General features: G+C 37.0%; 1 pseudogene; it reads right to left on the bottom strand.

Annotated features, from left to right (window-relative positions):
* Nucleotides 1-17,814: 17,814 nt before the first annotated feature.
* LOC112178201 lies at nt 17,815-24,804 on the bottom strand (annotated as a pseudogene).
* Nucleotides 24,805-26,105: the final 1,301 nt, after the last annotated feature.

The raw sequence follows: 26,105 nt of genomic DNA on the forward strand, positions 1-26,105 counted from the left end.
GCTGGGATCGGGCCGAGCCCGGGTTATGGCAACTTTTTTCGGGCCGGGCCCAAATAATGATTTTTTAATTTTAGGACCGAGTCGGGCCCGGACCGATTTTTACGGGCCGGGTTTTCCGGGTTTTCTGGCCCAATAACCTGATTAGGAGGAAGAGAAAAAAAAATAACAGCTAACTGATACAGTGAAACAAAATGAAAAAGAACAAGTTCCAAACTTCCAGTTTTCCACATTCCAACAATTCAAAGTCCAACTGAACAAGATCCACACTCCAACATAACAAATTGCAGATTAAAATCTTCCAAGTTTTAAATAAACAACTTCATAATCAAATACTCCCAACTTCCAAATAAAGTAAAAAACAAGTTCCAAATATTGTAGAATGCTAAAGTGTTCCCAAACCCAACTCCTTGAACTTGGCTTCAATGGCTTCACTTTTTTCTTCTCTATCCTCTTTCTCTTGATCTTCTGTGATGTTGGAGGCTGCTTTTCTTCTTTTCGTTCTTCTTCAGAAGCTGGAACAATTTCTTTCGCCATCGTCGAATCATCAGTGGCCATATTCAACACTGAAGCTGAGGAGGGAAAAAAAAATCAAAACAGAAAACAATATCAACACTGAAAGCTAAAGCATAAATTCAACAACTTGGAAACAACAAAAAATAAAAACAAAACACCAAAATTTTGGGTAAATTATACAAAATTAACCTGCAAATCTGTTCCTTTGAGGAATGAGGCCTGTAATTTTTCACTTGCAATCGTCAACTCCTGCAATTTTACAATCCGAAATTCCTCAGACTTCTCATTTTTTGACCCCCTCAATGGACTATCTGCATTCACTTCCTGCAGCCAAAGCTTCTCCCTCACTTCACGAAGCGCGATTTCCAACAACAAGAAAGATCAGCAGAGACCCACATCACCAAGATCAGTTAAAAACCCTAAAAACATTACACAAAAAAAAAAGGAGCAAGATTTATAGAAAGAGGGAGAGATTGGAGCTATGCGTACCACGGTGATGGTGTTGTCCTCCACGTCGGATAACGGTGCCGTAGACCTTCCATGTGATATCAGACGGTGCAGATCTTGACCTTCCCAGAATCCCCGCAACTCAAAAAGCTTCCTCGCAGATCTTGACCTTCAGTTCCTCGCAGACCTTCCTCGAAGATTCTTCACACGGCCATGAAAGATTGAAAGAAAATCGCATCAATTTTGGTTATTGGAAGAGGTGGTTTCGAATTCAATCCCAACAATGAAGTTCAAAGAGAAGGTTTTACTTACAGTGGGTAGGAGAGATCGAACCGGCAAGGGTGGGTCGGCGGTAGAAGCGGCGACGGGGTGGGTCTGCGGATGGTGGCCGAGAGAGAGAGAGAGAGTGAGTCGAAAACGAAAAGAGACTGAGAGAGTGAGGCCGCTGACTCAGTTAGGGTTGAGTGATTTAGGTTTTAGTTGGGTTAGGAATCGCCTGTGCACACATATTGTAAGCCTGAATACACCTACCAATAATATGCAAACATGTGTCAATTGCACCAATTTTCGGGCCTTCGGGCTTTTTTATTTTTTTTATTTTTGGGCCCAGGCCCGGACCGTATTTTATTTATTTCGGGCCGGGCCTTGAAAAACATGTAAAATAAATATTAAAGCCCGGACCGTTCGGGCCGGTCCCGGGCCGGTTCCGGGTCGGGTTCCGGGCTTCCGGGCTAAAATCCCAGCCCTATATTTAAAGACACAAGTATTTTTTTTTTTAATCAAGCTTTGGAAATTCAATGGATAATGATCAAATACAACAAAAGATAACAATCTATATAACTATATTGTACAAAAAAAAATCTATATTTATATATAGATACTAATTTGTTGATAAATAAATTTTTAAAGACACTAATTTTTTATAAATCTATATTTTTACATCATACACTCCAAAGAGCTACATATAGCAATTCAAAGAAAATGAGAAACCGACCGTTGGATGAGTTTATTACAATAAATTATGAGTGTGGTAAAAAATTTAGCCAATTTCACCATATTTTTGAATCCGATCGGATTGGTCAACCGTAGTCACTTATATGTTTTATTGGTTGACCGATGGCGTGGCAACCACGAAACGTGCTTATTTTTTCACATCACGTTTGTATATATTCCATCGATGGATGTGCATGAACATAAGATAAAAAAAATTAATTTTAATTACAAACACATTGGAATATACCAATTTTATTCCTAAAGTTATATGACTTATACATTGCATTTAAATTGTTTAAGTTCATTCTAAAGCAACCATGAAGTGGAAAATGAATTCGGAGAAACCAACCGCTTGATGAAGAGATTGTAATGTTTTATGGTGGTTGTAGAAAATCCAGCCAATTTGGTTCACGTTTCGAATTCGATCAACTAGGTCAAACGTAGTTACTCTTATAAACCTATATTTATATATCATACACTCCAAAGAGCAACCCCTATCAATTCAAAGAAAATGGAAAAACCGACCGTTGGATGAGTTTATTACAATAAATTATGAGTGTGGTAAAAAATTTAGCCAATTTCACCATATTTTCGAATCCGATCGGATTGGTCAACTGTAGTCACTTATATGTTTTATTGGTTGACCGATGCCATGACAACCGCGAAACGTGCTTATTTTTTCACATCACATTTGTATATATTCCATCAATGGATGTGCGTGGACATAAGATAAAAAAAATTAATTTTAATTACAAACACATTAGTCTATACCAATTTTATTCCTAAAGTTGTATGACTTATACATTGCATTTAAATTGTTTAAGTTCATTCTAAAGCAACATGAAGTAGAAAATGAATTCGGAGAAACCAACCGCTCGATGGAGAGATTGTAATGTTTTATGGTGATTGTAGAAAATCCGACCAATTTGGTTATCGTTTCGAATTCGATCAACTAGATCAAACGTAATTACTCATATAAATCTATATTTATATATCATACACTCCAAAGAGCAACCCCTATCAATTCAAAGAAAATGGAAAAACCGACCGTTGGATGAGTTTATTACAATAAATTATAAGTGTGGTAAAAAATTTAGCCAATTTCACCCTATTTTCGAATCCGATCGGATTGGTCAACCGTAGTCACTTATATGTTTTATTGGTTGACCGATGCCGTGACAACTGCGAAACGTGCTTATTTTTTCACATCACGTTTGTATATATTCCATCAATGGAAGTGCGTGGATATAAGATAAAAAAATTAATTTTAATTACAAACACATTGGTCTATACCAATTTTATTCCTATAGTTGTATGACTTATACAATGCATTTAAATTGTTTAGGTTCATTCTAAAGCAACCATGAAGTAGAAAATGAATTCGGAGAAACCAACCGCTCGATGGAGAGATTGTAATGTTTTATGGTGGTTGTAGAAAATTCAGCCAATTTGGTTCTCGTTTCGAATTTGATCAACTAGGTCAAACGTAGTTACTCTTATAAACCTATATTTATATATCATACACTCCAAAGAGCAACCCCTATCAATTCAAAGAAAATGGAAAAACCGACCATTGGATGAGTTTATTACAATAAATTATGAGTGTGGTAAAAAATTTAGCCAATTTCACCATATTTTCGAATCCAATCGGATTGGTCAACCGATATATAGAATATATATATGCACATATTTTATATAGAAATATAATAGTATAAGAACTTCCACACACACACACACACACACACACACACATATATATATATATATAAACACACACACACACACACATATGATATATTGATATATATATATATATATATATATATATCTCTATATCTCTCTCTCTCTCTCTCTATATATATATATAAACACAAACACACACAAATATATATATAAACACACACACACACACACACACACACACATATATATATATATATATATATCTATATATATATATAAACACACACACACATATATGATATATTGATATATATATATATATATATCTATATATATATAAATTGATATATATATCTATATATCTATATGACTATATATATATATATATATATATATATATATATCTCTATATAAACACACACACAAATATATATCTATATGTGTCTATATATATATATATATTTATAAACACACACACACACACATAGATATATCTATATATATAACACACACACACACACACACACACATATATATATATATATATATTAATATATATATATATAAACACACACACACACACACACATATATATATATATATATAATATTTTGCGGGCTTTTACGGGCCGGGCCGGGTTTTTGCGGGCTTTTTTTGCGGGCCTCTATCGGCCCACCAAGGCGGGCTTTTGCGGGTTTTTTAAAGGGCCGGACCGGGCCAAAAGCCCTGCGGGCCGGCGGGCCTCCATCGGCCCACTTGATCCGCGGGCTTTTTGATGAGGCCTAGGTTACCTTTTCAATTTTATACTTTTGTCTATTTATATTTTATTGCTTTAAATTGATAATTATGTTATGTAAAGGTATTATGAACACTTTAAAATTTGGTAAAACTCTTTGACAACAAATTGGAGCCTCCATTTGTAGTACTAACGTTATATCCGTGAGATGCCTGGAGTAATATAGCAAGAATTTCTTCTTTTTTTTCATCTCAAATTTCAACAGCTAAAGCAATTTTTAGATTGAAATTGTATTTTGACCCACATTTTTTTCTTCTCTAACTTTCTTTTATTTGATTTTAGTATTTTACATAATGATATTTTGAATGATTTTTATATTTATTAAATTTAGGTCCTTAACCCAAAGCACCAAAGTCAATCAAAATTGTCTCACTTACCCTACCAACATATTTTTATTTCCACTAACTCAATTTAAAGTAAAATGACAATTTTGTCCTCAACCTAATTAATAAACTACAGCTACTACCACTCATCTCTCCTCTCTCTAGCATGCCGACAGACTCTCTCTCTCTCTCTCTCACACCAGATCCTTCCCTGAAGGATTCGATAAGGCCCAGCCCTGATTCCAAACCTGACGCCTCTAATTCCGATAGACAAGACCCAGGCCTAATTCTGAACCCAACGCCTCCGATTCTGACCCGCTTCACGACGGAGGCTCCGATTGTGACATGTTCATAGTAAACTCTTGATCTCAAAGCAGAACCCGGAAACTGCCGGGGTCCATCACCTTGTTTCAGGTGGACTCCAACATCATTTCTCTCAACGGACGCTAGCCTTTGCAGACGAATGCCGAGATTGGAGAGGATGGAGAAGTTACACGTAGTGGTGAGAAGATCGGCGATGTCATCAATGGTGTCGTTGTTCAAGTCTCACATATTGAACTCCTTGAACTCCGATTCGGTGCCCAGAGCATTTTCTAGGTGCCCAAATCAATTTTTTTTTTTTTTGTAAAATGTGGGCAGAAGGCTAAGAAGAGAAGTTTTAAATACACACCCCTAATTACTTAATACGCACTCCTTACTCAATGCACTTACCATTTAATTTTTCATTCTAATATTTTACTAAATACACAACCCAAATTACCCAAAATATCCTTAAACTAAAAAACCATGAAATACACTATTATTTAACTACATACTATTTAATTTGATTAGTATATATAATTGACCATATTAATTACTTGTGTTAGTTATTGAGAAATCCATAACGATTCATTATTGTTCCTTCAAATAGATGCTTAGAAATATGTTTTGTATTATTTGAGTTCTCATCCACTAAATCCCTATTAATCAAGTATAAAATTTTGAGTCAAACATTCAACCAAAATTGTATCAGTAGTTTCTCCACAATAGCGGAACTATGAAGTTGTCATTGATGGTCAAACAATTAACAATTACAAAGTTTTATACCTGTGATGTTTAATATTAGATAATAAATTGACTAATCATAACTTTTAGAAAGAAAAAAAAAAACTAAAAAGTGGTAGTAAAGCGATATGTTTTAAAAACATTTAGTGCCATTGATTTCAAAATTCTAAATTATATGTTCTCTCACCCCATTTAATTACAATTTATTTAAGGAAAATTTAAATTAGATGGTTTCATTCTTGTTTTAAATGAGGATGCCATGTCTAGAAATTCATTGTGTTTTATAATTATAGAATAATATCATATGATTATTATTATTTTTCTTCTAATACATAGATGTCTATTTTGGTCATTTAATCTACCTATAAAATTTGATTTGAAATATAAAATAATAGGGATGTGTATTAAGTAATTTGGAGTGTGTATTTAAAATTTCTCAGCTAAGAAGGAAAGAAAAAAAAAAATTTGTTGTATTATCTCATAATAAAACAATTAATAATAGGGATGTGTATTAAGTAATTTGGAGTGTGTATTTAAAATTTCTCGGCTAAGAAGGAAAGAAAAAAAAATTAGTTGTATTATCTCATAATAAAACAATTATTGCCCCCCCCCCAAAAAAAATATTTATGATGAAGTTAACAATCATTAACATGAAAATAGGCAATCTAATCATAAATCATGGATCAAATATGTGAATGAAGAAATCAATCAAGAACATAGATGAACGCATACCAAGTTCTTTTTACTTTACTAGATGAACGCACCATAATTAATCCTAATAATCATGCAAAGCTAGTGAGTGATCAATCCCCTAACAAAACACAATTAACGCATTAAGCACTTAGAAAGTTTGATCTATTTAAGCCTAAAACACAAGTTGGAACGTCATAAATGTATGCAAGACTCTTCATTGACTTCCCTAAGGAACTATAGGGTTTCCGCTTTAATAATTAAGACATAGAACGCTAGCACATCTTAATTTGGATTCAATCATGCAATTTAGATTCTAAGTTGGCCATCAAAGAACTCAAAACACATGAAAGATGGGTTATTCATACAAAATCAATGAACTGAAATCATCACATATAGAAATCGCAATTTATGAATTCTAGAAACCTAAAACATTTTCATGCTTCATGATTATTAGAAACTAAACATCAATACATAAACTCAATCATATCAAAGCATTGAAATTTCCAATTTTATAAACAAAAGATTCGAATTGTTTTAAACAAACTAGAAACCGAAGACAAAGAGTTTATGGTACTCATGCTTACACTTTTAGAGAAGTTTCAAGAACGCAAGAAGATCTTCAAGAGGATGGAGGCTACGGCAAGGATAGAGAGATGATGATGGAACTTGCTTCACGGCTTCAAAGTTTGCACAATGGAAGATGACTGAAAGTTTGAGAAAGAGAGAGAGGGGGGACATTTTTCAATTTTAATTCTGGATTTTGAATGATGATTGAAACGTCTCCAAGGGTCTCTCTATATATAGGGGAAGGCAAAGCTTCCATTTCTTCCTTGCCTTCATTTCTAGCACTTGATAGCTCATTTCCTGCGTTTGTAGCTCAAATGTACCTAATTACAACAAACTAAATTAAAAATGACTTTGTTAAGGAAATAACTAAGTAAAATATAGAGAGAATAGCATTAAAAACGTAGCAAATATTGCTTCTATCAGGTACAATGTTTATTTTCTTGTAATCTTGCTTCATGTTCATCTATTTCTTAAATTTTTTTTGTTGATTTTACTTTGATCACGTACTGTCAATTATGTCATTGTTCATCTTTTTCCACAAATTTTATGTTGATTTTACTTTGATCACTGTTAATTGTGTCAAATTGTGAATGGGCAAAATGAATCCCACTGTTTCCAAATTAAGATTGGAATCTCGATCATTTGCACATGTAATTGTTATCTTTAATCTTTGATTTTTGTATTTGTTTTTTGTTTTAAAAAAATTGATGTGCGTGTTTGAAGTTTTGTGCAATTTAGATTCAAGAATGCAAGAAGATCTTCAAGAGGATGGAGGCTACAACAAGGATAGATAGATGATGATGGAACTTGCTTCATGGCTTCAAAGTTTGCACAATGGAAGATGGCCGAAAGTTTGAGAGAGAGAGAGAGGGGACATTTTTCGATTTTAATTCTGGATTTTGAATGACGATTGAAACGTCTCCAAGGGTCTCTCTATATATAGGGGACGACAAAGCTTGGTGTCAAAGTCTTTCTCTACTTGCCTGCATCATCCCAATAGAAATATTTCAAAGGAAGTAGAAATCAACCTTGAATCTATAAAGTACGAGTCATTGCCGAAATTTCCATGTACTTACTCCATATTTCGCCAACTTGCATGTAGAATGTAATCAGGAAACCTAATTCAATAATTATTCTCTTTTACTTTCTTTTCCTGATTGCACACGAATTAGATTTTCCTTGAAACTCTCCCCTTTTTGACTCATTGCCAAAATCTTCTTGAATCTTCTTTACTTTGCACTGCAAAAAGGAATTATTTTTGGAATAAAACTCTTTTGAGATGTCAAGGACATTCTAGAAGGTCACATGGAAGTTACATGCTTAAATCTTTGGGCCAGACTTCTCAACTTAGACGTTTCGAAGCCCATTCTATGGTTGTGACGCCATTCTTGATTCTCTAGAACATTCTTGATCAATCTTAAGTCATCTTGAAGCCACAACATCTTTTAGCCTTCCCAAGTATCCTAGTATCATCAGGACTCCAAATGCCAACAGGTTTCCTAGTCCAATTAAGACTCTTCTTTTCCGGGATGTTTTGGAACCTTCTTGAGCTCTCCTTGTGTAACAAGGATTCCTAGTCATGTTAGGTTTTCTTTTCCTGGTAAGAATGGGTTTTGCTTATCCAACTGGGATTTTGTCATTTTTCATTTCTATCATTTTCACGAGCACACTCCTAGTTGACTCAGGATTCCTACTTCAACTGGAATTCCTTTTCCTAGTAGGATTAGGAAAACATTATTTCTCCATTTTTTTTTAAATTTCTTCCTTACCTTCATTTCTAGCTCTTGGTAGCTCATTTCCTGCGTTTGTAGCTGAAATGTACCTAATTACAACAAACTAAGTTAAAAATGACTTTGTTAAGGAAATAACTAAGTAAAATGTAGAGAGAATAGCATTGAAAACGTAGCAAATATTGCTCCTATCATTTGCCTACGTTCCGTGGACCTTTATGCGCACCAAAATAACAAATGAGCATCTTTGGAAGCCAGATTGCACATAAAGGTCTATAGAATGTAGGCAAACAATGCCGAATCAACTATGAATAGCAAAGACCGAAGTGAAAATGCGAACTCAGAATCTTTGGAAGCCAGATTATCAATGAAAATGCTAACAAAAAGGAGGGCTCTGTTAATCAACACTTGCGGGCTCACATAGTGCCTCTCTGAAGGTGGAGGGTGAGGAGAAATAATGTGGAGGGGAGAATTTGTTGCCGGATTAGATGGCTATCTGGAATGGGAACAAGAGTGGGGGGTCTATGAACTCTAGGCACCTTTTTAGGGCGCTTAAGCCGCTTAGGCCACCTTCTTACCTAATTTTTCTTAGAATCAACAAAATATGAATACCACGTGAAATAGTACCACCATGCTTCCTAAAAAAATCAAGGGCCTGATAAAAAATTTGATCACTTCTCCACTCACTGAAATTTAAAAAAGCAGCTATAAGAAACTCAACATTACATATTCTGCAATGATAATAAGGTGAGGTCAAATTATATGCTTTATTTTAAGGAAATGCACTTTCGTCCTTAATTTTCACCCTTAGGCATGCTAATTTGTGTTTCTGCAGACGTTTGTTTATGGCGATTTTTACCCATACGATGTTGAAAAGCAGGAATGGAAGTTAATTTCAAGCCCTAATAGTCCACCCCCTAGTAGCGCTCACCAGGCTGTCACCTGGAAGAACTATGTTTACATCTTCGGTATACTGACATAACTGCATTCATATATATATACAAACACATGTTCACTATTTGCAGTTTTAATTCTTTTGCGTCTTGAACATGATTGCATTGTCTGTTATTAGGTGGTGAGTTTACTTCCCCAAACCAAGAGAGGTTCCATCACTATAAGGTGAACCCTTCTGGAAACATAATTCTTAATAGACTGGGATTTGACTCTTTATCCTATATTTCGGCCTCAATTGTGTGATCATAATGTTAGCTTTTCTCTTTTCCCTTACAGGACTTTTGGATGTTGGATCTCAAAACAAATCAATGGGAACAACTAAACTTAAAAGGGAGTCCAAGTCCACGCTTAGGTCTTCGAATGGTAAATTCAGGTTGCTTTAATTTAGATACTTGTGTTGGTCTAATTTCCGGATCCGACTCCTCTAAAGTTATTTTTGGTGAAATTTTGTGAAGTTCGTAAAATCTCAATCATCCATGTAATCTAATGGTTTAAGAGTGTACCATCTCATTTGTCTTAATTAAGATTTTTTTTTTTTGAAATATCTTAATTAAGATTTTTGTTCTTCCTTATATATTGAGACAACTTTGCCGTTTAACCTTTTTTTTTTTTTTTTGTTGGTGAAGAGCTTTGTCGTTAACTCTGTGTATTGGCTGGAGAAAGAAACTCTTTGTTTCTTCAGTTCATCTCCAAATTAACTTGTGAACTTGAATTTTCCTCTTCAGAAACAATGATTAACTATTGTTTTATTGTCAATTGTTGGGATCCGAGGGGTTGGTAATTAACCCTATTTCTTTCTTTGATGATCTAATCCAAGTTTGATGTTCTTAAATTATATGCATATGAAATATGGGAGAATGCATGCTTTAATCCCAGATTTGTCTCGGTTGTGATCCACGTTTCATGAGGGGAAGAAACCACCCTCCTGGCAATTGAATGTTTTCATTTGACATGGATACTTAGGTAATCATAAACTGAGAAAGGGAAGATAAAGACTAATGGTGAATTTGAGATTTTTTTTTTTTTTCAAAAGAAATCAGACAAAAAGGGAGAAGAAGGAAGAAGATGAAGAAGAGGGGAAGATCGGACTACAATGAGAATAAGCAAATAGAATATATTTGAGGAATTGACCAAAACAAAATTTTCATTGATGAGGCTTAGCAAGGACCATTCGATTACATGGATGATTGAGATTTTACAAACTTCACAAAACTTCACCAAAAATAACTTTAGAGGAGCCGGATCCCTAATTTCCATATAGCTTTATGTGTTCGTGTGTGTTGAGACATTCACTTTACAACATTAGTCCAGTCTTCATCTCCATTCATTGTTTTTTTCATAGTGATGCATTATCGGTTATGTTACAGGTATTGTACAAGCACAAGATTATTGTTTTTGGCGGCTTCTATGACACTCTAAGAGAAGTGAGGTTGTTGATGGTTTTTATGAAACATTTTTGAACATTTTATAATTATGTAACTCATGAATCTTTGTTGATCTCTCTAGCAAAGAAGACTGTATGAGCTTGCAAATATTTATCTTTTAATTTACTAATTAGTTGGTTATTTTATTACGATATGCAGGTATCATAATGATCTTTATGTATTTGACCTGGACCAGTTCAAGGTAAAGATATCTAGTCTCTGTCATGTTAATCCAGTCTTAAGAAGTTTTTATCTGTTGTTGTTATTTATAACTAGTCTACAATCACATGTTCTGCATGTGTACGAATTATTATTTTTTTATTAAAGGTGAGTAGTTATTGCAGAAGAAGTAGATTCACCGGTAGTTATTGCTGAGAGAAAAATGGGGGTTGTGGAATCATTTCTTTTTAATTTTCTTAATAAAAATCTATTTTATAATTGTCTTATTTATCCTTCTAATTTAATTTATTTTCAAAGTTTTTTAACCTTTCAGGGTTAAATATGTCAAAATATTCAATTTTGACTAACAAAACCTCTCCTCTTAATAATAGTATAGATTATTTCTAACAATACTTGTGCAATGTTGCATTTCAGTGGCAAGAAATAACCGCTAGGTCTGGGGCCATGTGGCCAAGTGCACGAAGTGGGTTTCAATTTTTGGTTACCAAGATGAGGTGACGGACTTATTAACTTAATAACTAGTCTTCTTCATACATGCTCTGCATGTGTAATAGTTTTTTATTTAAGAAAATAAAAAATAAATAAAATAAAACAGTTATTGCAGAGAAAAAATAGTGGGAGAGAAAAGTGGGAATTGTGGAATAATTTCTTTTTTATTTTTTTTAATAAAAATCTACTTTATAATTATAATATTTACCCTTGTGATTTAATTTATTTTCAAAGTTTTTTAACTTTTTTGAGTTAAATCTGTCAAAAATTTCAATTTTGGCTAACAAAGTCTCTTCTCATAATAATAGTATAGATATGATGTACTGACTTTCTCAATAGCTTTAACGTTTAACCATGTGTTCTCTTTTGACATTACAGATCTTTCTATATGGTGGCTATTCCAAAGAAGTTTCATCTGATAAAACCGGCTCTGAGAAAGGAATTGTTCATTCAGATTTATGGTCCCTTGATCCTAGACATGGGAATGGAACAAGGTTCTTCTTTCGCATCACTGTTTTCTTGTATTTCTTTTATTACAATGTATCAATCAAGAAATGGAAGAGTACATGATTTTCTGATTTCAAGTTTTACTTATCTATCCATCTTCAGATGTTCTTTATGATGCTTATACAGAAAACGCATAATATACTGGGGTTTAGGTGAGATTTGGTGTTGGTACGTACGGAACTGGGTGTTAGTGTTTGGGTTTGATGCTTCCTATTGTAATTGCCATGTGGTTAGGTCTGGGTTTCTTAATGGTTCCTCCTATGAATTGCGATTTGGAAGAAATGAAAAGCATTTTCGTTTTGTTACCTGGAAATAAAAGTAAAGAAAAACTAATTAAACCCCCTATTATACTACTTATGAATAGAATAACAGTCATACAGGTTTTATTGCATTTGTAGAAGCCATGTCATTTTTGTTGGTTGATCATTAGGAGAATTGGAAGCAACTTTATCATGGAATAATTTTAAATGTTACTTTTAGTACGATATTTATGCTCCTACATGTTTTTTTTTTTTTTGAGAGAATTGTCAATTCATTGCATTGATCAGCGAAATTACACATAATGACACATCCTTGTGGGACTGTCAAAAGAGTCACTACCTAAGTAATTCAACCTTTTTAAAGATCATGATGCTCAGCCAAAACTATCCTAAAACATCCATAAGAATCAAAGGGGCACATATACTACGGACATTTTTGGCGACATATTCTCAGAGAGACCCTATGAACTCCTTCCCCAGAGGAGACGGAGTCCTTACAATATAATAATAGCAAAAGATAAATAAAATCCAAGCCCAAAGAAATAGGCCTAGACCCAAACAAGAAACCCTAACGGAAGGAAGCCCAATAGAGTACCAAGCCCAGCTGGAATTGATGAATCCACCCAACCTCTTGGGCACCCCATCCATCAGCCGCCAACCACCAGTCTGCCTCCCTTCAACGACATCGATCGAAAATATTTGACCCAGCAGCCCACCGCAACCTTCGCCGCAGTCAACCTCAGTGCAAGGTAGTTGACGTCGCCATCTCCGTAGCAATCCTCGACCACCATCAGCAAAAGTCAAGAACCCACCCTAGCCCACCGCCCAGAGCTCCAGTCCGCACCCCAGCCGAGCGCAGTCACCAGATCTTCTTGCTCAAGCAGCACCAAGCGTCGAGACCCCGAGACCGTCACCGATCCAGATAGCCCAGGATCACATCCCAACGCCACTGCCTTGCGCCACCTAGGATTACCAACGCTATTGCCAAAGCAGACGACCCCAACCAAGAAAACAAGAAGCAAAATTTTGAGAAGCTGACAACGAAGAACCCCGCCGCCTTCAATCTCCCGTCGACCCGATGAGAGGGAAATCCCATCTCCTCCAGTCCAATTTGCAGATCCGCCGCCAAGAGGCCACGACCTCCACCCACATCTCAGAGAGAGTAGCCTAAGCATTTGTTTTAGGAATTTGCTAATCTAGAAGAGTTTATTCTATAAACCATAAAAAATTGACATGTGAAGATTTGTTTAGTATAGATAGCAGTATTTATATTTTTTACATTGAATTTTTCTTTTTATTGTGGTTACACAACTGGCATAGATCAGCTTCTTAATTGACCATCTTTTTAATAGTTGTCACATGTACGGTTGTTCTTACTATTGATTCCTTTGAACAGGTAAAAAAAAGTGGGATGCCTCCTGGACCTCGTACTGGGTTTTCTATGTGTGTTTATAAGAAGCGAGCTCTGCTATTTGGGGGTGTAGTGGACATGGAAGTTCAAGGTTAGTGCTTTTTGTGTATTTTATATGACTGTGAACCATGATGTTGTCAGAATCATATTTTCTAGGAAAACTGTTGGTGTTTTCATGTTTGGCAATAAGAAAAATAGTAAGAGGTACTAGTTTCTCAAGAAATTAGCCCCATTATATGAGCAACTTTATGTAATGCCTCACTAGTTGTCTCTCTAACTTTGTGGTCTAAAAGCTTTGGATTGCAAAGCCACACCTCCATAACAAAATCATCCGTTAACATGACTTCCATGGATTCAAGATATTTTGCTTACTTGAAAGTATCTCACAACTTCCAGCCAAAAATAAACACACATACTAAAAAGAGATCAATCGCAATCAAAAGATTTAGATCAATTACCAACGAAATACTCGCCCAGTATCATTTGGTCTAGTGACATAGGGGACTTTTGTAAGTGTGAGGCTGTGAGTTCTACTAACGAAATACTAGTTGTAGTATTTGAATTGTTTATCTGATTAAAAAATAAATAAATAAAATAAATAAAACTATCAAGTGAAGTTTTTCCCGGTGTTGAATGTCGTTTTGGTGCAAAAGTGGTCAATATGGTAATCAATCCCTAATCGACTCATTATATCCCAATTTGTTCCCATAAACGAAACAGCACATATATTTGATTGAAGAAGGAAATAGCATCCCATCTTTGATCTCCAGCTAAAATTTATCTCATGTACGTTGCAGATCATATAGTAGCATACAACAGAACCATACCATTATAGAAGTACTCTAGAACAAACTTCGAAAACAAATTTAATATCGCTTTCCATAACAATTCTTCATTTATTAGTTATATGGAACCAGGCTTGGTAAACTAGTTCAACTACTATATCCACACAAATGGAGAATGCCAAACAGAGTTGATATTGATATTACAAACTAACATTGAAACTCCGTAAGATATCAAAAAGTGGTAATTAGACAATGCAAAGTTGGTAAACCTGTATTCGTCACACTGGTCTTTGCTGCATTAGTACTAATTAGACCTTTTCGTTCTCCAATTGTGCATCAGTAAATAATACTTTGCAGTCAGCCCTCTGTTTGGGATGATAATTTTCCCAATAGTCCTGCAATAGCATTTTTGTTCAGATGTCAGTACTCGGTCCTCTGAAACTACTGAAGCAAAAATGAGGAAATTTTCATAAAGGGAAACGATACCAACAAACACAATTCATACTATATTATTTGTAGTGGTTAGGAAATAGTAAAATACCTGGTAAAGGTCAGATGGAAATTCATTGTTGAGGTTCTCTGCATGGGATAGCTTCATACAAACGTCTTCATTGGGTGGTATTACAAGGTGCACCCCACAGGTTTTTAAGGACACCTGAGAGTGATTACACTGAAAAATAGTGACTAGACACGTATATGGTCGCAATGGACGCACATAACCAAATCGCCACTTATCAAGGAAGGGTATGTAATGCAGCCACACATGATCCGAATTTGAAACAACATACTGTGTCAAGACGTGAAACCCTTACTTCATTGGTATGAATATATACATTAAAAGCGCAAACAGCACAAGTATCTTGCAACTTTTGATCAAAAACAACACATGCCCCGAAGCTGTCAAAGTGGCCAGGCACTGTGCTGCAATGCACAGTTGGAGCATTTCACATGCGCCGAAGAGGTTTATCTTGGGCCTAGGAAGCCTTTGGGTTCCCCTTGACAAAGTCAAAAAAAATCCTATGCTGTCCCATTTGAAATTTTTAAGTATTTCAATACAAAATTCAAACCGTCGAAAACGTTTGAAATCCATTTGACACCCAAAACACTAGTGGCGGATCCAGGATTCTAGACTTGTCTAGGCTAATTAGAAGTGCACAATTTTTTTTAAGTATTTTTTTGTTTTAGGTTTGGAACCCAGAGGGAGGCTCATCCTCACGCCTTTATAATTTTTAATCAAAATATACAACAGATGAGACATAAAACCAAACCCCATAAATTAAAAATCACATTTAAGAGAAGTAACATCAAAACTTTCTTCTCTCTCAATTCTTTCATTACGACACTCTTCTAGTGGAATAGATGGAGAAGGGTTTAAAGGGACATCATTAACAGAATTATCAGTCACATTTCGATCTACTCCCACTCCCAATCTCATCGACACTATCACTTGATGGAATATCATTTTCAAACCATGACAGAAGATTTTTGTATCTCTTGGATTTCCGGTGATCCGTCTTTATATTCAATACCTATAATTTTATATAGATACCACCATTAAAATTATATATATCTATATTTCAGACATGACAAAGTATTCAAGTCGGCAAGTCACAGAGTAATTAAACAATGAAACCAAGCTGCAACATTTAAACAATTATATATACCATCATTATATTCAAGTCCGCAAGTCACAGAGTAATTAAACAATGAAACCATGTAACCAAATAATCAATTAAACAATTAAACCATGAAACCAAATAAGCAATTAAACAATTAAACCATGAAACCAAATAAGCAATAATAGACTAATAGAGCAAATATGAAGAGCACAGAGTCACAGAGACATAAGAAGGAAACAAATCAACTAATAAAGTCGGCATTCGGCAAGTCTTTGGAATCAAAAAAGTCAACAGAGTGAGAGACTCAATACCCAGAAATCCAGAATCACACAGATTCACAGCAGCAACTCGCTCGCCAACTCCAATTCTCCAAAGTCCAAATCAAACAATCTCACGCAGGCATGCAGCGGCAAGCCAGCAAGTCAGCCACTGACCGCCATCCAAACGCACAAGCAGGTCTGCCTACAAAACCAGTAAACCACAACCCATAAATTTAAAGTTGATTCATGGGATTTCCCCAAATTGAAATTTAAATCTCCATGAAGATGAAAGATAGAGGAATTGTACTTGTGAAGCAGGGATCCCCAAATCGGATTGTGGGTTCATGGCGATTTCCAGTGGCAGTTTGTGGGAGTATTCAATCATTCACTTCAACTGACCTAGTGAGTAGTGACCTGCTGCGGCCTGTGGGAGACTGGGAGTATGCGATTTCGGATGAAGGGACATATACTTGGCGGTTTTTGGGCCAAAATGTTGTCTGGGCTATAGTCCATATAGCCTTCCATGTGGTTCCGCGCCTGTGAAACACTTTGGAACCTCGCTTCATGGAAATCGAATTGTGAAGTCGACTTGTTGAGAAGATAGAAGTTTAGAGAAGAGATCAGTTAGCGTCCAACTCATCATCATCCTTGTTTGTCATCTGAACCAAATGTTCACAGCCTCACAGGGTGTCCAACAATTAGTCAAGTCCATCTCCTTCATCATTTGGGATTCTTGACGCTCCAAAATGTTTGACAACTTTGAAATTCTTTCCAAAGATACGTAGTCCCTCAGATACAACCATTCAGTCCTCAGTTGAAGCTTTGGAATTTCGATAAGCCTCGTGCACCCCCTCAAATTGAGTCTTGATAAGTTGACAAACTTATTGATGCATTCGGAAAGAATACAATGGGGTTTCCTGATAAATCAAGTTCACATAAAGTGGCATGCACAATCAAGGGACGCGAGGAAATCAGTATTTGATAAGCTGCATCCTCCCTCAGTGAATTCAAATAGCCAAGGAAGAGCCAAATCAAATTCAGAGTCATAGTTGTCATGTGAAACCTTTGAGTAAGTTGGAAGCACTTCAAGGTACACCTTATTTGGGAATGCTCTGAGTTTGGGGCACTCATACAGCTTAACCTTCATTTGTGAAGTTTTTACATTCCATTACATATAACTCTTCAAGATTAATCAGATGTCCAAGTGATGAAGGCAATTCTTTGATAGCAGTGTTCCATAGATTCAAGTCTTTTAAGTATTTCATCTCTCCCTCAATTTCAGGGAAGTTCTCCAGCCTTGTGCAGTCATTAAGACAAATGAATCGCAGTGATCTCCAGTGAACTTTTCTTGAAAGCATCATAAGGTTAGAGCATCCTTGAAAAAACAAGTGAACAAGCTTTTCAAGGACTCCAATAGAAGGGCGAATCTCATCTAAACTTGAACATCCGTCAAGATGCAGCCACTCTAAATTTGGGCTACCAGACAGGTCTGAAATTTTTTTTAGGAATTCGCATTTCGCCAAATTCAAAGTTTTCAGATTTGGCAAGCTCTGTCACACCAAAGAAGAAAAAGAATTGAAATATAAGATCTAAAGAAATTAATAATTGTTCAAGTAAATTCAGAATATGTGTCTTGCCCAAACTCTAGGTTACAACAAGTAATAGGGTTTATCTTAGAGATATTCGTAGATATCCAATTATAGGGTTGGGCATTTAGCCCGAAAACCCGAAACCCAGCCCGAACGGTTTGGGCCCTTTTAATAAAATTTGACAGTTTTATAAGACTCGGCCCGAAAACATTATATAACAGGCCGGGCCAGGTTCTTAAAAGTAAAAAAAAAAAAAAAAAAGAAGCTCGAAGGCCCAAACTCTTTTTTTTTTTTTTTCATAGAAGTTGATTTCATAGATCAACATCCAATAGGCCAGAGTTTACCATAACTTACAACGCAAAACTCGGCAAGAAAAAACCGAACTAAACTAACTAAGCTAAAGCAGATCATTAAAATCTCTGGGACGCTCGCATTTAGGCAAGCCTATCTAAGAATGCATAAAACTCGCCCTCTACGGAAAGGAAGTCATTCAACTAGCCCTTCCTTGCCAATCATGCAATTATGGTACAAGTAAGAAACTAGAAACGTCATAGAGACCTCATAGAGATCCATCCATTCTCACATAAGCTTTACCCCAAGAACCGAAATTAGACAATAACTGACTCCTTCCCTTTCGAGTTGGAGTGTTTCCCCCCAGACTGCTTCTTCTTTGGAGACTTTTTCTTCTCCTCACCCTCCCCATGTTTTGAGGCTTTCTGCTTGTCACCAGAAGACGACATATTCCTACTGCCAATAGGTCGGCCTCGTTTCCTTGTCACCCCTTCAGAATGGATGTCCTCCTGTACCGGATTCAAGCCAAGATTTTCAGAATCTAGAATAAGGTTTCACTTTCCCACAGCCAAACTCAGTTTCAGTTTCATGGGAGAAATTGTCAAGCTGTCATCTCTTCCCCGTCGCTTGCCAGTTATATGCTCTGGAGTTCCTGTTTTGTCATGAAGCTCACGCACCACAACCTGGCGCTTCTGCTTCTGAAACATTGCATTCAGGCAAAGCTCCCCACTCAGACCAGGATCTGGCGTTTGAAAAACCAAGGGTGGGCATGAGGTAGAAACCCTAGTTCTCAATCCAGTATGGAGCCCGCTGTTACTGGCAGTACCAGAAGCTGACCTGGCCAGAGTTCCCACCGGCAAGCCGCCTACAGTGGCCTCCGACCCCCGTATCCTGTGACCCCAGAAAGGTGCATTCAGCGTCATCGTCATCTTTGTCTAGCGCCGGCCCCGAGCACGGCAAGCACGGCAAACCCATATGCGTAACAAGACCACACACAGAGCATCTCCCAAAAAGTTTGTCATACTTGAACTGACATCGGAATTCAACCTCGTCCTCCACCAAATACCACCTCTTGAAGGGTAATGGTTTGTTCAACAGGATCTCCACCCGAATTCACAGCTTTCCAATCTTCTTAGCATTCTTATCAATTTCCTGGAAATCCCCCAATGTATAACCGATCATGGTCCTAACACGTTCACACCGGAAAGCCGGTGGGATGCCCTGAAGAGTTACCCAGTACGATGCCAAGGTCAATGGCACCTTCTCCATCGACATAATGCCATCGTACCATGCTAAGGCTACCAGCGCATGGTTATACCCCCACGGAGCACCACGCCAGATCCGAACACGATCCGACGGATCCGACAACTTGACAAGGACCCTCTGTCCTTCTGCTTCCACCACCTACAAAGACCCATTTACCCTCCAGGCGTTGCGAAACATCCCCATGAATGACTTGACCTTAAAGTCCCAAGCGGTGAGAAGCTTTCCCACCAAGAATACTTTTTCCTAACGCAAACCTTTACCCTGCGTTGGCCGCAAGTCGATCTGTCTCTTGCCTTCAGCAAGAGCAAGAGAGGAGGCTAATCTAGTAGCCATTGCATCAACAGAAGTCATCTTGTTGACAAGGAGAGACAAAGAATCGAAACCCTAACCCTAACTTTTGGGAGAGAGAGTTGACGGCTCAAACTAGGTTTTGAAGGCCCGAACTCATGTATATATAATTACTCACTTTGTTGTAGTTTTTTATTCTTCTCTCGTCTTCTTTCTGGACTCTCTCTTCTTTCTCTTCAATTACTCATATTTTTTTAGTTTTTTATTCTTCTCTCTTGAGTCTCTTCTTCTTTCTGGACTCTCTCCTCTTCTCTCTCTTCTTCCTCTTCTTTCTTCTTTCTTTTCCCTTCTCTTCTTGTTCCTCCCTCCCTTTTTTTTTTTTTTTCCTTCTCTGTTCTTATCTTCTTCTTCTTCTCCCCAAACACCTCCATTGTCTATTTTTCTTTTCTTTTCCCTTCTCTCCCTAGGCCTCCTTCTCTATCATATCTGTTGTAGATAATGAGAGAATTCATAATTCTTCTTTGTCTTTACTCAACCCCAAAATCTCTCTCTCTCTCTCTCTAGTTTTTCTATAGCTAGCCAATCGGAGGACGAATCTGAGTTGTGCAAGGTCTGGAAGTTTGATTGGATAATGAAGTTTGAACTTGATTCGATAATGAAGTCCGAGCTTGAGCAAGAGGATCGAAGTCTGAGATTGATTCCATAAACCCAGATTTTCAATGGTGGTGGTTAGGTGGCTTTGGAGGGCGGAGGAATGGGTTTGGAGCAAGATCTGTTCTCATATTTTTTTTTTCCTTTTCTTTTTAGCCTTTTGGGCCCTAAAAGCTGGCAAACCTGGCTAGAAAAAAGGGGTCTGAGCCCAACTCGATCCTAAAATTGAAAAAATATTATTTTGGCCAGGCCCGAAAATTTCTATCAATGTCCGGGCCCTAAAAATTTTACATGGGTCGGGCCCAATCCTAGTCCCATCCAATCATTGTACGATTATGTTTCTATGTATAACTCTATCTCTATGCTTGTAATCCTCTATATAAAGAGACTCCTATTATTAATGAAAGCACAACAAATTCTCTCTCAAATATCAATTCCCTAAAACACGTTATTAGCAAGAAACTCTAACCCTGAAACCTAATTTGTAGCCTTTAAACCCTAGCAACCGCCGCCGCATATATCGAAGCCCTCGATCCCAGAAGCCCAGATTGGCGGCAGAACCACCAGAACAGGCCGGAAAAGCCTCGAACCGGCCCCGTTAGCCTTGCCCAGCCTTCGCACATGCCCCTGCCCCTCTGACCTACCGGTTAGCCTTGCTACACCTCACCTCTATTAACCTCGTTGCCGACAGCCTCGCGCACCCACGTGCCTGCTTCTCACAACGCCTTCGAATCGACTATAAGGAGACCTATTCTCCCGTAATGGACATCATTACGTTCCGCTACTTTCATGGATGCAGTTACTGCGTATCTATATGGGGATCTAGATACATAGATATACATGAAGGTCCTAGATGGATTTCAGTTACCCAAGTCAAGTGGCTCTAAACCACGGAGCCAATTTGCAATAAGATTGAAACGCTCACTATATGGATTGAAACAATCCAGACGGATATGGTATAACCGTCTAAGTGAATACTTGATTGGGAATGGACATGTTAACAATAAACTATGCCCATGTGTTTTCATAAAGAAGACAAATTCCGGATTTGCAATAGTAGCGGTTTATGTTGATGACATGAAGGCACTCTTAAAGAGTTAAGGGAAACCACTGAACACTTGAAATCCGAGTTTGAGATGAAAGACCTTGGGAGAACACGATTTTACCTCGGTTTGGAACTTGAGCACCATGAAGATGGTATCCTGATTCATCAATCAGCTTATACCCAAAAGATGCTTAGGCGTTTCAATACTGACAAAGTTAAGCCTTCAAGCACCCCAATGGTCGTTCTTATTCTTGATCCAAAGAAGGATCCATTCCATCCAAATGATGACGATGAAAATGTGCTAGAGGCAGAAGTGCCCTACCTAAGTACAATAGGTGCATCATTGTACTTAGCTCAATGCACAAGACCGGACATCTCATTTGCCATGAACTTGTTAGTTAGACACAGCTCTGCGCCAACATGGAGCCATTGGATTGCTGCTAATGATATCTTTCGATACCTAAGTGGCACGATTGATATTGTTCTATCCCTACAGAGAGACGATGGATTAAGACCCATCACATGTCAGGGACGCCACCAACAGTGGTCTGTGTTCCCTCACCCCATCCCAAAACGACATAAGTGTTTTGGAAGGTTTTGCTGATGCTAGGTACCTCTCTGACCCACATAAAGGTCGTTCCCAATCTAGTTATGTGTTCACCATGGGTAAGACTATGATATCTTGGAGGTCTACTAAACAGACCCTAGTCGCTACATACTTCTTCGAACCATGCAGAGATTATTGCTCTTCATGAAGCAAATCGTGAATGTATATGGTTTAGATCCATAGTTACGCATGTTCGAAGCAATAGTGGTATGAAGTCTACCACAGATGAGCCTACTAGCATTTATGAGGATAATACTGCTTGCATTGAACAAATGAAGCAAGGTTACATCAAAGGCGACAACACCATGCACATATCTCCCAAATTCTCTTACAATCAGCAACAACAGAAGCTCTTTAAGATCGAAGTAAACCAGGTTCGATATGAGGATAATATGGTAGACTTGTTTACTAAGTCATTGCCCAAATCCACGTTCGAGAAACATGTTGCAAGCATTGATTTGCGGAAGTTATCCAAACTCTGATGATTGTAGTCATCAGAGGGAGACACAAACATCAGGGGGAAGATGTCTACATGTTGATCTCGAAACTTGAATGGTGTGTTGTGCTCTTTTTTCCCTTCGACTGAGGTTATTTTTGTCCCACTGGGTTTTTGTTACTCAGCAAGGTTTTTAATGAGGCAACCAGAGGAGCACCATGTTTGGGCGACACAAGGGGCAGTGTTTAAGTAAATTCAGAATATGTGTCTGGCCCAAACTCTAGGTTACTTGTGCATGTTGTAATAGGGTTTATATTACAGATATTCTCGGAAATATTCGTAGATATCCAATTATTGTACGATTATGTTTCCATTTACAACTCTACCTCTATGCTTATAATCCTCTATATCAATGAAAGCACAATAAATTCTCTCTCAAATATCGATTCCCTAAAACAATAACTTAATTTTAAAATAAATAAATAAATTGCTGAAAATAATTTATAAAGACCTTGAATCCTTCCCCAAGACATGAGATTCGGTTTTCACAAATATTCAATTGAACAAGGTTCTTCATTGTAAAATTGGACGGCAAATATTGAGATGGATAGTAAGGCCTATCAAGCAACCTCAACTCATTTGGTAGATAATCAACTTTTCCACATATCATTCCATTGACATTTAAATTTTTTTTAAGATTTTTCATCTTTTCAAAGCATTTAGGACTCAAGTGTATCTCATATATTGTAGGCAGCTTTATGATTATCCCTTCAGTTTTACTTATTCCCTAATTAAAAAGGCAATAGTATTAGCAAAACAAGAATTCTATATAACAAAATGCAACTGTTTTGAATTTTGTAATGTCTTCAAGAATTCAAAAACAAAATATTTATCCATATTATTTAGATGTTGGAATTGGATCAAACTACATATAAATATGAGCATATTTATACTATTTAGTACTTACTGTGTTTTCTGTTAAAACTTGGTGCTCATCCTCATGATACCATAATCTGTTGCATTCACTAGGCTCGTTTGGTGATTGTCAATAAACTATCTCTTTTCCCATTTCTTCTAGAAAATCATGCATGCTTAAATATCTACCAACATATATGAGGGCATTTTCTTCGATAACTTTAATACTATGCTCGGGGTTGATGTGGCCACAACCTTCTAGTATTTGTATCACATCACTTCTATTCCAACCTTTGAAGAAACTGGCAATGTCAAGGAAAACTTTTTGCACTGTTTCTTGCAATCCATCATAATTGATTATAAGAACATCTCGAATGTCTTTAGGAGGATTTCTTTTTAAAACTATGTAACATAGCTTTCCATTTATACATAGATGTATCACATAAACATGAACCTAAAACCTCTAGCGCTAGTGGAAGCCCTTTAGCATATTCAACAAAACTACTAACAAACAGTTTCTCATTGTCATCCAAATTTTTATTATTCTTGAAGGCATATGAACTGAAGAGCTCATGAGCTTCATGACGACCTAGTTCATGGACCTCATATATTGGCTTCACTTGATGAGCAATCAACAAATGCTTATCTCTTGTTGTTATGATAACTCTGCTGCCACATTGAAACCAATCAGATGTTCCTGCTAATTTGTTCAACTGGCCTAGTTTATTCACATCATCAAGAACTAAGAGAATCCTTTTATGTCTCAATCTTTCATGCAATAAAGTGCTTCCTTCATAAACATTGGTTGCTATCAATTCTTTCCCCGCAACAATCTTAGAAAGAATAATGTTTTGTAGGTTGACTAAACCTCCATGTGGCTCTGAACCTTCTCTAACATTTGCCAAAGCAGCTACCTTTAAACTTATGGGCAATTTTATTGTAAACAGCTTTAGCGATTATTGTCTTCCCTATTCCACTAGTTCCCCATATCCTTACCATGCGTATATCATCTCTGTCAACACCCAAAATTTCACGCATATCTTGTACTCGAAAGTTAGGCCCAACTTGACACTTTTTTTTTTTTTGGCTAATAGATCAGAACTTATATTAAAGAAGAAAATTAATACATGAAAGACCCATTGGGCCTTCCAAACACAAACAAAAGCAAAAGAGGATAACATGCCCATTTTTGCCCAAATAAAGCTAAAGAAAGAAGACTCATGAGCCCAAACCAGGCGAGCCCCTTTACTTTGCCACCAATAGACCAGCCTAGCAACAAGGAGGAAGCAGCTATAGCAGCCACACTACCGGCAAGAAAACTCCAATGAACTTTGCGATCCGACAAGATCGAGAGAACTGGGAAGGCATCTGTAATGACCTGGATTTTCGTATTAAATTCTTGTATTTTGCGTGAAAGTAATACAAGTCCCATTTGGTATAAATTATAGTTGTGATGCCATGTTCTTATGATTAATTGTGAAATAGTAATTGTTTCGGACAATTATTCGCTCGAAATACTCTGATTCAAGAGTTGACTTATTATACATTAGGATTCTGTGAAAACTTCCTTCACGAAACTTGTAAAGCGCGTCAATACGAGTTCATGGACACGTGGCATGTTAAAATTGGAGTTGTAATGAAGAAGTTATAAGGGAGTTTCAAGTGAGTGGCAGTTTTATAATTGTGCTGAAATTGTGCTCAATGAATAGAAAGTGTTGACTTTCCATTTCAGGAAAATCAGCTTCTAACCCAGATTTTTCTCCTCCTCGCTGCAGTGACTTCCCGGCGTCGCCACTGTCTCCTCTGGCCACTTATAGTCACGAAATTGGTATCAGTTTCTGTCTTGAAACAAACTTTCCATCCATATATGCCTTGCATGCATCCTCTCATTCGCCATAGACGATAAATCGAAGCAAAGAAGATCCAACCCCTTTTTCAGGCATTTCTTCAAATTTCGGCCAACTCAAGCCAAATTAGGAGGGAAGACTAACTGGGCTTTGTTCATCTTGCCATGCTCTACAAACTCACCAAGTTTCATATCTCAATTCAACCCGAGGAAGACGAATTTTGGATTTGAGCGATTTCGACCTCTTTCTTTTTTAGGTAAATCCCAGCCTCTATGCTTGAAATTAAACATTGTTGCAATTATGAAAGTTGTTGTACATGTTGAGATGAACATTTGGACATATGATAGGTAATTTTTGGAGATCATATGAATATGTTAGGGTTTTTACCGGTTTCGATTATCTCGGTTTTTGGTCCATGAGGATCCGGCGGTTCGATTGACTTGTAGTTTTGATATATTGACCATAGAAGTGTTTCGGAGACTTTGGGTGGTT

The sequence above is a fragment of the Rosa chinensis genome, chromosome 7 (assembly GCF_002994745.2).
Source record: "Rosa chinensis cultivar Old Blush chromosome 7, RchiOBHm-V2, whole genome shotgun sequence".
In the NCBI taxonomy this organism is placed as follows: Eukaryota; Viridiplantae; Streptophyta; class Magnoliopsida; order Rosales; family Rosaceae; genus Rosa; species Rosa chinensis.